Raw genomic sequence first — 11,397 nt, 5'->3', positions numbered from 1 at the left:
AGTTCAAGTATATATCCATTTGTCTCAGTATTGTGAAAAGTGACTAATTTTTAGGAGGAAGGTGCTGACATTTCAAAGAATGAAAGCATTTATTATAGAATGCTAATTCCTTGGCAGGCTGACTAGGAAAAAAAGTTGAGAATAGAGTGAAATGCTATGAAAAACTGTAAGAAATAAAAGCCATTAAGTTATCTCCTCTTTAAGATTGTAAGGCTTTTAAAAACATTTCAGAAGAGCTTACAAATATTAACTGATTCTTTACCCTTTGCACAAAGTAACATCACTAACAATATTATTAATTAGATTAAGAAATTACAGAGATGCTGACATAGTTGTACATGGGAGAATATCCAGGCTGCTGGCCCAGTTATAAAGCAGGGTATGAAATAATCCTGCTCTTTATTGCCAGCTTTTGAATTGTGTATTTATGTATGAATATGTGTATTAATTTTTCTTGACCAGTATAGGTAGGTGAAGGTGTAATCAGAATGTGTAACACCAAAATGCTTCTCAGCTAAAATGACTTAGTAGTCCTCTATTATACTGATAAATATCTATACATAGAACTTGTTCATATTTAGCTAAGGAAGATATGAAGACAATAATGGAATTGTGTATACTCATTGAGTCCTTGATATGCACAAGGCTCTATGCTAAATGTATTATGTATATTGCTTCACTTGATTCCTTCAATAGTCTAAGATGTTTTCATTTTACATAACATGAAGTAGAGACTTAGGTCTATGATTTGTCTGAGCATCAGTGAGTAACACACCTGGGATTGCTAGCTTCAGAGCCTCTGTATCATAATACTAGACTGTGCTTTGCTAAAATAGGCTCCTGGTTTATTTGTTTCTTTTTAGAAATTATTCTTTGTTGTTGTTTAGTTGAGAAGTCATGTCCAGCTATTTTGCAACCCCATGGACTGTAGTCTTCCAGGGTCCTCTGTCCATGGGATTTCCCAGGCAATAATACTAGAATGAGTGGCCATTTCCTTCTCCAGGGGATCTTCCCAACCCTGGGATCAAACCCATGTCTTCCGAATTGACAGGTGGATTCTTTACCACTTAACCACCAGGGAACCTCAGAAATTATCCTGCTGCTGCTGGTAAGTCGCTTCAGTTGTGTCCAACTCTATGCGACCCCAGAGACGGCAACCCACCAGGCTCTGCCATCCCTGGGATTCTCCAGGCAAGAATACTGGAGTGGGTTGCCACTTCCTTCTCCAATGCATGAAAGTGAAAAGTGAAAGTGAAATTGCTCAGTCGTGTCCGAGTCTTCGCGACCCCCCGGACTGCAGCCCACCAGGCTCCCCCGTCTATGGGATTTTCTAGGCAAGAGTACTGGAGTGGGGTGCCATCACCTTCTCCGTGTCAGGCCATAGGCGCTAAATATATTACTTATTTACAAATGTGTACAGGTATTAAACGACACTTACTCCTTGGAAGGAAAGTTGTGACCAACCTAGATACAGAAATTATGCTACTTTTTAGTAAAAATTTCATGACTTCTCTATTATCTTTATGGTACTAATCTATAATATTTCCTTAATCATATAACTGAAAGAAATAGACATTGGGTTTTTTTCTTGTTTTCCTTATTGGGTGTATTTTTAGTTCATTTCTCCCATGCTTATTCACTTTCAGAGTAGAATTTATAGCTATTAAGTTTAAATAGCACTATACATATATTTTCCCATATGATTCCAAACGTGGCTAAAAATGGATTTGCAGGAACTAAATTTGTTTTCTGAGTCTAGGCCCTTCTTCCTTGTTAGCATCCCTTCAGAACTTCCAATTGCTGATCACTAGCAGTTATTCACTGGAGAAGGCAATGGCAAGCCACTCCAGTACTCTTGCCTAGAAAATCCCATGGACGGAGGAGCCTGGTAGGCTGCAGTCCATGGGGTTGCGGAGAGTTGGACATGACTGAGTGACTTCACTTTCACTTTTCACTTTCCTGCATTGGAGAAGGAAATGGCAACCCACTCCAGTGTTCTTGCCTGGAGAATCCCAGGGATGGGGAAGCCTGGTGGGCTGCCGTCTATGGGGTCGCACAGAGTCGGACACGACTGAAGTGACTTAGCAGCAGCAGCAGCAGTTATTCACAGTTCGCACAATTCATCTTTTCCTGCCAACAGGACCCAGATTTTGTTCAGGTTATGTTGCTCTGAATATTTCCTTGAATGTTCCTGATCACATTCTGACAGCTACCCTGTGGGCTTCGACAATTTTCCCTTTTCCTGTTTTAGCCTTCACTTACGGTTTCCACTCTTGAGGCCTAGACTGCCAGTGGAGCCACATGGGCTGGATCTGTCCTCATGGTTTTTATGCAGAGTTCTTCCTCCTGCAGCTCTTGTGTTTCACCCACAAGGATACAAGTGAGGGCTGTTTACTGCCATGTTTTTATTGTGCAGTCTGCAGTGTGACAAAACTGTGCTGTCAGCTATGTTGAAAGAGTATTTTTCTGCTAAACAGAGATTCACTCTATTCTGTGAATTGTCTTGTTTCTCAAAGTCTTGGAATAAATTTCAAAGAAGAAGCCATATAACCGATTCATCCTTAGCATACCTTTCCTCTGAGTTTGAATGTGACTACATGGGAAACTGGAATAAATGTGAGTAAAAAAACAGCTATTTGATATTAGAGTATGATTTCTTGTTAAAGGAAATAGAGACATTGGTATTGGGAGCATTTGAGAGGTTAGCTGTATTCCAGTGCTTCATTCTAGAAAGTTGTTTGTCTTCATACAAAAAAGCACTGTGTAGGCAGACTTCCCATTTCTACTTCCCATACTCAGATGTGTTTGAATTTTAATGCTGAATACCCAATAAAGATAAATCTGACATCCCTGTAATATTTACTGTGATAATTCATTTATGTCAATTTGAGTCCGCCATAGGATGCCCAGAAACTGGTTAAATAGGTTTTTTTGGGTGTGTCTGTGAGGGTGATTTTAGAAGATATTAGTGTTTGAATTGATAGACCGAGTAAAATAGATTGCCTTCCGCAGTGTAGATGGGTATCATCTAATCCACTGAGGGACCAAGTAGAACAAAAATTGGAGGAACAGAGGATTAGCTTTCCTTGTCTAACTGTTGGAGCTGGGACATGGATCTTACCTGTCCCCAGAGCTCCTGATTCTCAGGTCTTCACAGTCCTGAAGAATGGAATCTACACCATCTGCTCTCAGCTATCAGGTCTCCAAACTATACTGCCAAATTTCCAGGGTCTCCAGTTTGTACATAGTACGCTGATTTCTAGGCTTCTGTAATCTGGTGTTCATGTCTGTGTGTGTGTGTGCTTATGTGTATATGTGTGTATGTGCCTATTATATGTGTGTATAAAGCATATACATGCACACATGCATTTAATATATAGGCCTTTCATTTGGCAAAAATATTACACATGTATGTGCTGCTAAGTCACTTCAGTCATGTCCGACTCTGTGCGACCCCATAGACGGCAGCCCACCGGGCTCCGCTTAAACAATAGTAAAATCTTTAATTTTCTAACTTCCTCTGATCTAGAAGTCCCTACTGTGTGCAATTTATTTTTTGTATAGCAAATGACATTAAGAAAAAGATTTTGGTACCAGTTTGCCCTTACCATTTTATCTTCCATGGATGGTTATAACTCTTACTTTCAAATTCTTAACAGAAAACTTTACTGTTAACCTCCTCACTGCAAACAGGGAGGCCTATAAAAGGAGAAATAAAGTATTGTTATGTCTTATGGAATGTTTAGGAAAAGAGAAATAGTTTGGTGCCAATGAATTGGGAGTGATAGCTTGATTTCATTCTTTAGTCAACATGCAAGGTACATGCAATGTACTCCTTGTTAGTATTCATTTACATAGTTACTTTTGCCTAGAGTCCTTAATCTTCTATAAATATCCTACATTTGAAGCTGTATTTTTCTGTTGGTTGTTTCTTTGATTCAACCATGCCTATAATTTCTATTTTGAAATCACATGACATAATGAAACAATATATATGAAAATACATGATATGTGAAAGTATTGTATAGAAAGAGTGCAGGGTATGATATTAGCAGTGAAGCATTTGTCATTTGCTAGGTCTGTGTTAGGTGTTGTTCATGTAATAGCAGTCATTTAATGTCAAGCTCGAGAATTAGATGAAGGTATTTAAGAGAAATAATAACAAATCAGCAATGAGAGGTCCTAGTCTCTCCATCTCCTCGTTCCCTTTAGAGAACACTGTCTACTTCTTCTAAGTAGAAGTTCTCATTTTAAAAGGGTTTCTGCTTAACCTACTTCATTCTTGGAAGTCAACAGGTTAGAGTCATGAAAGTGAGGAGAAACTGGCAAACTCTGAGGCCAATTAGATTTCCTTTGGAAAACGCAGAAAAATATACTGGACAGGAAGAGAAATCAGATATTCATCTTGAGAGTGCATGTAAAAGTTATTTTGGTATGGGGGGTACAATTGATGTTCAAGCTGGTTTTAGAAAAGGCAGAGGAACCAGAGATCAAATTGCCAACATCTGCTGGATCATGGAAAAAGCAAGAGAGTTTCAGAAAAACATCTATTTCTGCTTTATTGACTATGCCAAAGCCTTTGTGTGGATCACAATAAACTGTGGAAAATTCTGAAAGAGATGGGAATACCAGACCACCTGATCTGCCTCTTGAGAAATCTGTATGCAGGTCAGGAAGCAACAGTAGAACTGGACATGGAACAACAGACTGGTTCCAAATAGGAAAAGGAGTTCGTCAAGGCTGTATATTGTCACCCTGTTTATTTAACTTATATGCAGAGTACTTCATGAGAAACGCTGGACTGGAAGAAACACAAGCTGGAATCAAGGTTGCTGGGAGAAGTATCAATAACCTCAGATATGCAGATGATACCACCCTTATGGCAGAAAGTGAAGAGGAACTCAAAAGCCTCTTGATGAAAGTGAAAGTGGAGAGTGAAAAAGTTGGCTTAAAGCTCAGCATTCAGAAAACGAAGATCATGGCATCCGTTCCCATCACTTCATGGGAAATAGATGGGGAAACAGTGGAAACAGTGTCAGACTTTATTTTTCTGGGCTCCAAAATCACTGCAGATGGTGACTGCAGCCATGAAATTAAAAGACGCTTACTCCTTGGAAGGAAAGTTATGACCAACCTAGATAGCATATTCAAAAGCAGAGACATTACTTTGCCAACAAAGGTCCGTCTAGTCAAGGCTATGGTTTTTCCTGTGGTCATGTATGGATGTGAGAGTTGGACTGTGAAGAAGGCTGAGAGCCGAAGAATTGATGCTTTTGAACTGTGGTGTTGGAGAAGGCTCTTGAGAGTCCCTTGGACTGCAAGGAGATCCAACCAGTCCATTCTGAAGGAGATCAGCCCTGGGATTTCTTTGGAAGGAATGATGCTAAAGCTGAAACTCCAGTACTTTGACCACTTCATGCGAAGAGTGGACTCATTGGAAAAGATTCTGATGCTGGGAGGGATTGGGGGCAAGAGGAGAAGGGGACGACAGAGGATGAGATGGCTGGATGGCATCACTGACTCGATGGACATGAGTCTGAGTGAACTCCGGGAATTGGTGATGGACAGGGAGGCCTGGCATGCTGCGATTCATGGGGTCGCAAAGAGTTGGACGTGACTGAGTGACTGATCTGATCTGATCTCTGATGGGTTGTGAATGTAATGCCAAAATACCATTTTGCCCATTGCCACAGAAAAGATTAATTTTCTACATAAAGACAGAAAAGCATAAATGCCCTCAAATACCCATGATTCAGCTAAAGCAAATATCAATGTACCTGCTACCTTCCCTGTCCTTAGTTATTGTGACAAAAATCTCAGGTATTTTTATCTGTGTGTATTTTATTGTGTGTATCTAAAGAGTCTTTAAAAATAATATTCAAAATTATCATTCTCTCTCTCCATATATATATGTATAATATATATTTTATTCTATATAAGCATACAGATTTCAAAATGAAATTTATTATATATAATTTCCCATTTATGTCAATTAATACTTACTGACTTCCCAACACACAAAAAAACTTTTCCAGTAGTTCTTCCATTTACACCATTCTATCATTTCTTTATCTTTTATTTTATATTTTAGTTTTATGTGTGTTAAATCAATGTTATTTTTATTGTTCTTTTAATCAGTCAACATTCCTTTTCATTTACTCACTTATTTACCCTAACACTCTTTAATCCCTTCTTGTTTCCTCTGAAATAATTGTTCAGTTCAGTTCAGTTCAGTCACTCAGTCATGTCTGACTCTGAAAACCCATGAACCGCAGCACACCAGGCCTCCCTGTCCATCACCAACTCCCAGAGTCCACCCAAATGCATGTCCATTGAGTCGGTGATGCCATCCAACCATCTCATCCTACATCTTCCCCCTCTCCTCCCGCCCTCAATCTTTCCCAGCGTCAGGGTCTTTTCAATGAGTCAGCTCTTCGCATCAGGCGGCCAAAGTATTGGAGTTTCAGCTTCAACATCAGTCCTTCACACCCAGGACTGATCTCTTTTAGGATGGGGATTGGTTGGATCTCCTTGCAGTCCAAGGGACTCTCAAGAGTCTTCTCCAACACCAGAGTTCAAAAGCATCAACTCTTCTGAGCTCAGCTTTATTTACAGTCCAACTCTCATATCCATACATTACTACTGGAAAAAACCATAGCCTTGACTAGATGGACCTTCGTTGGTAAAGTAATGTATCTGCTTTTTAATATACTGCCTAGGTTGGTGATAACTTTCTTTCCAAGGAGTAAGCATCTTTTAATTTCATGGCTGCAGTCACTATCTGCAGTAATTTTGGAGCCCCAAAATAAAGTCAGCCATTGTTTCCACTGTTTCCCCATCTATTTGCCATGAAGTGATAGGACCAGATGCCATGATCTTAGTTTTCTGAATGTTGAGCTTTAAGCCAACTTTTTCACTCTCAACTTTCACTTTCATCAAGAGGCTTTTGAGTTCCTCTTCACTTTCTTCCATAAGAACTGATGTCATCTGCCTATCTGAGTTCATTGATGTTTCCTCCAGCAATTTTGATTCCAGCATGTGCTTCCTCCAGCCCAACGTTTCTCATGATGTGCTCTGCATATAAGTTAAATAAGCACGGTGACAATATACAGCCTTGATGTACTCCTTTTCCCATCTGGAACCATTCTGTTGTTCCATGTCCAGTTTTAACTTGCTTCCTGACCTGCATGCAGGTTTCTCAAGAGGCAGGTCAGGTGGTCTGGTATGCCCATCTCTTTCAGAACTTTCCACAATTTGTTGTGATCCACACAGTCAAAGGCTTTGGCATAGTCAAGAAAGCAGAAATAGATGTTTTTCTGGAACTCTCTTGCTTTTTCAATGATCCAGTGGATGTTAGCAATTTGATCTCTGGCTCCTCTGCCTTTTCTAAAACCAGATTGAACATCTGGAAGTTCACAGTTCAGATATTTCTGAAGCCTGGCTTGGAGAATTTTGAGCATTACTTTACTAGCATGTGAGATGAGTGCAATTGTGTAGTAGTAGAGCATTCTTTGGCATTACCTTTCTTTAACTCGCAGCAAATAACTCAACATTTCTTTCAGGTCTTTTGACAATAAATTCTTTCAAGATTTCTTTAAAATATTTTAATTTTTGACTATTTTTGGTAGGATAATTGTTCTAGGTATAGAGCCTGATGCTCTTTGTTTTTTTCCTTTCACTGTCTTCTGGCTTCCATATTTATTTGAAAACTCAACCAGTATTGTCAATTTTTTTCCTTTTGAATGAATATGTCTCTTTTCCTTTGTGATATGCTGGTGTGCAATTCTCTTCATATTTATTTTTCTTGATTTGCTTACTGTTAGACCTGAGGTTTTGAACCTTTTAAAAGATTTATAAATTCTGTATTTCCTGAAATAAAGTTTGTTTTTTTTTTTTTTTTTTGCTTTCTCTCTCTCTCCTCACTTTCTTGAATTCCAGATGGACACACATTAGACCTTTGAACATGTCCTGTATATTTCTTACACTCTTCTTTATTGTTTTCCTTTGAATTTAAATTTGAATGTTTTTTTTTTAACTGAAATTTAATACTACCATCTTCTGCCATCCAGTCTGATTGATGTTAAATTTTTCAAATGAGTTTTTGATTTTATATTCTTTATGTTATTGATTTGAACATTCATTTCCTGTATAGTAAAAAGAAGATATATTTTCTTTAATATAATTTTCTTAATCTTTTTTGGGCTGCTATGATACCATGGATTCAGTGACTTATAAGAACAGAAATTTCTCACATTTCTGAAAACTGGGAGTTCAACATCAGGGTACTGGAATGGTCCAATTCTGGTGAAAGCCCTTGTCTGAGTGGCAGACTTCAGACTTCTCAGTGTGTCATCAGAAGTGAAAGAGGCTAGGGAGCTCTGTGGATTCTCTATTATAAGAGTATTAATCCATCATGAGTGGTCCACAAGACCTGCTCATTCCCCAAAGTTCCCACATCTAACACCACCACATTGGATGTTAGGATTCCAACATTTGGCTTTTGGGGGCACACACCTGGCCTATAGCAATAGTCAAATATGTTATTTTGATGTTACTGTTTCCTATTAACTTCAAAGACTGGATCATTTATGTTCTATTTCTACTATCTATTTTATTTCTTCATTATCAATCACTTTCCTTCATCTAGTAATTTTGATTGCATATTGAACTTTGTGATTAATACATAGTAAAGAATCTTGCTTATAGTATTTTCCTTTAAACAATATTAAACTATTTCTGGTAAATTAAGGTTTTCAGCCCAGGAAAAAGCTGAATAAAAAAAAAAGGAATAAAAAAATCCAATAGTGTATTAACATTTTTCCCCCCACTCATTTGCCGTTCTGACAGTGCAAATACAAATTTGGTCTCTGACAGTGCAAATACAGATTTGGTCTAAATGTACAGACTCTCAAGCAACAATGTACAGCCTTTCTTCATCCTCCATGCTAACAGACATAAAAGTGTAAGGGTCAAACAATACCAAATGTACAGGCTTGAAAACCATCTAAGTTTGGGAGTTCACTAGTTTTAGCTAAGATATATCTGGAACACTGACAAGTGATCACTTACATACAATAAATAATGTGAAGTAAATTTTTTGAAAAATAAAAATTTTAGTGAAACAATCCTGAAGGATATACCAGAGGAACATGTTACCAGTTTAAAGTATCAACCAATTGTTTCAGCCACTTTCAAGTCCATGTTCTGAAATCTAAAATTTAGTTACTTTCCCTAAGCTAAGATCTTCCTATCATGTCAGTATCTGTTATGAAGTAAGGGAGATTTAGGTGAAAAAAAAATTTTTTTGTTAAATTTATCCATTGCCTAGGTCCTCAACAGCATCATGGAAATCTGGGAAATGTTCATGTACAAGCTTGTTGCCTTAGCTGACTTAAAATTGCCCCATATGATGGTACATATCAACCCTTAGTGAGGCCTTTGAAAAAACGAACAGGTTGAAAAATGGATCAAAGGAGGGAAATATAGCATCTGCCTTTAGAGCTATTAACTCAGGAATGCTTTCAATTATGAAATCTTGCAGAGAAGTTATTTTTCTTTTTCAAAATCCAGTGATGACAACATTCCTTACTCCAGATTTGGCATTTTTTCTTCATCACTGTCTTGTTAATCATCATCTGCTCAATCTACTTCTGGTAAATCCTCATCACCACTCATGTTGTTCATCATCACAGAGAAACAATCTTCATCTGAATCTTAGACATATCTTCATCTGAATCATCTTCCCAGTCTTTCTGTTTATTGAACTCCACAGTAAGCCCATTAAGCTTTGCCCTTTCTTTTGTTAACCTTGGCCATGAGTGGCCAGATTCTCCTTTTCATAAACAACATATGTCTCTTCTTTAATGGTTGGAATCATTAGGGTCAGTACAGTGAAAAAGATCAATTTCATTTAAATGTTTAAAATGATCACTTCCTCCAAGACAACTGAATATAAGTTTTGATTTTTCCAAAATTTACATTAGCGTCTTTACTGTCTTCAACACAAAATTCAATGAAGACATAGTCCCTCCGATCCTGAGCCTACCACTTTGCAGAAGCAAGCTGCATTATGAAGGGGGCAGGGGGATGGGTGAACAGGCGGGTGGGCCTCTCCGGCGGCAGCTCCTGGGCAGGTGACTTCTTTCAGGTGGTGACTCTAGCATCTTCTCCAGCCCTTAACTCTTGATTTCTGTCCCAGAGAGACAACTTGTTTTATACTTTACTTGCCATGATTTAGAAATGCTGTCAGGGAAACAGCCAACATGAAATTAGAGCTCATTTTGTATATTTCTCTTTTCACAAAGATTGTGTAATATGTGTGAAAGTTATTTTATGCATTTTTCTAGCTTTCTACTTATTTTTACTAGGATTGCAACTCTGATACCTCTTACTTTCACCATCAGAATAGAAAGACTCCAACTTCTTAGTTTTAACATAGATTATGTTTCAAATCCATTAAGTTATTCTTTTTGTTGCTCCTATTATTTCATTTGACTAGGGGGACTTTAAGATACTCTAAAAGTATTTTTCTAGGTGGATTAATATTGCTTTGGTTGTGACAGTCTTGTGAGGTTTATTTTTAAGAAGTCAGGCTTCTATACAGATATAATCTCATAGTAAGATGGGAAACTAAGGTTCATAGCAGATCGTTGTCTACCACAACAGAGTACACAATGGCAAGAATCAATTTTCTGTACTCATTTTATTACAGCATCCTGTTATTGTTTTAGGTCTAACCTACAGTTAGATATTTCCAAGTATATTTTGAGTAAAGTTTGCAAGTTAATTTGGAAGTGAGTAAGGAAAGTGAAGTCATGATTTAACATGAATTGTTTTAACTAGATTGGCCATTTTATAATTCTGTAGTCATGTTAAAGTGATCAAACTGACAGCTATTTTCATTCTATTTTGTATGAGTTAATGCATTTGACCTGGTATCTGATGAGCTTGTAGGTGGAACTTATTAATGGATATGTTAGTGGGAAGGTCATGACAATTATATGAGTCATCTTTTGGTAAACACAGTATAAACCAGTGTGTTTTTTTTTTCCAAGAAAGAAACAGAGATAATATTTATCTTTTGCCAACTTTCTATCAGAGTGTGATCTTCCTATAAACTGCTTTATAGTCTAATGGTTATTTGAGTGATAATAACAACCCAACTACTGCAGTTTAAGAAATTGAGGCTCAGTTTGCTGAGATTGGTCAAGATACCCTGCAGCTGAGATACAACAGATACAACTACATTTTCCAGTGTACAAGAAGGTCTGTAGCCCAGGGATTATTATGACAATAAATTGAGAAAACAGAACAAGCACTTCAGAATTCTGGTGGTAGATACATGAAATTCTTTGGGATATAATTTTCTAAAATTTTATGCTCTTGGACTCATGCCCA

The 11,397-nt window shown here is 37.7% G+C and overlaps 1 pseudogene; it reads right to left on the bottom strand.

Moving 5' to 3' along the window:
• Positions 1-9,507: 9,507 nt before the first annotated feature.
• Positions 9,508-10,068, bottom strand: LOC113899078 (annotated as a pseudogene).
• Positions 10,069-11,397: the final 1,329 nt, after the last annotated feature.

This window comes from Bos indicus x Bos taurus, chromosome 1 (assembly GCF_003369695.1).
Source record: "Bos indicus x Bos taurus breed Angus x Brahman F1 hybrid chromosome 1, Bos_hybrid_MaternalHap_v2.0, whole genome shotgun sequence".
In the NCBI taxonomy this organism is placed as follows: Eukaryota; Metazoa; Chordata; class Mammalia; order Artiodactyla; family Bovidae; genus Bos; species Bos indicus x Bos taurus.
The sequence above is the reverse complement of the archived record's forward strand: the minus strand, read 5'-3'. Positions and strand labels throughout refer to the sequence as shown.